This window comes from Orycteropus afer, unplaced genomic scaffold, assembly GCF_000298275.1.
Source record: "Orycteropus afer afer isolate SDZICR_OR568_19922 unplaced genomic scaffold, OryAfe1.0 scaffold00074, whole genome shotgun sequence".
Lineage (NCBI taxonomy): Eukaryota > Metazoa > Chordata > Mammalia > Tubulidentata > Orycteropodidae > Orycteropus > Orycteropus afer.
The window spans coordinates 11,928,723-11,930,774 of NW_006921661.1; the positions used below are offsets into that span (position 1 = coordinate 11,928,723).

The following is a 2,052-nucleotide window of genomic DNA, read 5'->3' on the forward strand; positions in this document are numbered from 1 at the left end:
TCGATGAAAGAGGGGGAGGCCTTCAACGAGATGGATTGACACAGTGGCTACAATGATGGGCTCAAGTATAGCAGGGATTGTGGGGCTGGCGCGGGATTGGGCGGTGTTTCGTTCTGCTGTGCATGGGGTCACTATGAGTCGGAAACGACTCGATGGCACTTAACAACAAAGGGCACTAGGGCATAAGGGTAAGGATAGTGAGTATCAAAGCCACCCCTTCTATGTGCTCTGTCTGACTATACAACCCAAGTCAGTTCCACTATATCATTCTTTCTTCCAGATAAACATTTCATAGTTTATATAGTAATCACTTATAAATTCATTTGTGTCCTCATTCTTTTGATCAACTTCTCTTGGGACAAAATTTCCCCTCCACTTTTTCTCAGATTTGGTGGGTCTTCACACAGTATACGATGGGATTCATCAGGGGTGGCACCAACAGGAAAACATAGGAGACGTATTCCTGGCAAAACGATGGAGATCGCTGCACTCAACATGGGTACGTAGAAGATAAGCACTGCACAGATGTGAGAGATGCAGGTGTTAAAGGCCTTAAACTGCTCTCTAGGTGTTGTAATGGCTGATACTGTCTTTAAGATCATTAAGTAAGAGAAAGTAATAAACATTAAATGCAGCATGGCAGAAAGGGCAGCACAGAGTCCATAGATAACATTAACTCTGTTGTCAGAGCATGCCCACTTCATCACATCCTGGTGGAGACAGTAGGAGTGTGAGAACAGTTTCTGATGACAGTATCTCAGCCATTGCAAGAGAAAGGGAAGAGGAAGAATTAGAAGAACATTTTTAGAAGTCACTAATACTCCTGTTTTGATAACTCTGGAGCTGGTTAAGATTGTGCTGTATCTCGGAGGGTTGTCGATGGCCACGTAGCGATCAAATGCCATTACAGACAGCACAGAGGCTTCAGTGACTGTGAACAGAAGAATGAAGAACTCTTGGGCAAAGCATGCAGCTACATGAATCTCATGGACCCCAAATAAGAATAGTCCCAAAGTGGTAGGTAAGGAAGAGAGAGACAATCCTAAGTCAGAGATAGAGAGCATGGAAAGGAAATAGTACATAGGTTCATGGAGGCTTGGCTCTGTCTTGATAAAGAAGAGGATGGTACAGTTACCCAGGAGAGAAAGAAGGTACACAGATTAGAAAGGAATGGATATCCAGATGTGACTCTTCTCCAGCCCAGGGATCCCAGTGAGAAGGAATGTCAGAGATTCTATGTTTGTGTCATTAAGAAGAGGCATGACAAGTGGAATGATATCTGGCCAGGGGCTTTATTCAGTGCAGTAGGAAATTCTCTAAATGAAGTTACGGCAGAAGACGTCCTTTTGTGGTACAAGGTGAATCATAGATACGAAGAAGACTAACAGAGCTCTGAAAGTCAATAGTCTATTTTTACACTGTATGTTCAGGCTGTAAAAAAGGTCAAACACAGAAACAATTTTGTGAATCAACTTGGACTTTGCACATTTATGAATCTCAGACAGGTCTTTTTCAATATTTGATCAACCATAACTCAATCTCATAAAACTAGGTCTCCAATTTTATGGTTTTTCATCTCAGTTTTAAAAAGCTTCTTGGGCAAGGAAAATAAAATCTTGAAAGGAATTTACTGTGGATCAGGGGGAAGATTCATAAATTATTTTATACGTATAACCCATGGCCATCAAGTCAATTCAGACTCATAGTGGTCCTTTAGGGTAGAGTACAGCTGCCCACAGGGTTTCCAAGGCTGTAAATCTTTATGGAAGCAGACTGTTACATCTTTCTACCAAGGACCAACTGGTGGGTTTGAACTGCCAAACTTTTGGTTAGAAGCTGAATGCTTTAACCACTGCATTACCAGGCCTCCTTTTTATACTTACAGCCATAACTATATATTAGGAGCTCTGGTGGTATAGTGCCTAAAGCATTTGACTGCTAACCAGAAGGCTGGTGAGTTTCAGCCACTCCTCAGAAGGAAGGTTGGGCAATCTGCTTCCTTAGTGAAATTGCCTCAGAAACCCAAGGAGGCGTCACTATGAGTCAGCTCCG

At 42.4% G+C, this 2,052-nt stretch overlaps 1 pseudogene; it reads right to left on the reverse strand.

Moving 5' to 3' along the window:
- Positions 1-382: 382 nt before the first annotated feature.
- LOC103197207 lies at positions 383-1,262 on the reverse strand (annotated as a pseudogene).
- Positions 1,263-2,052: the final 790 nt, after the last annotated feature.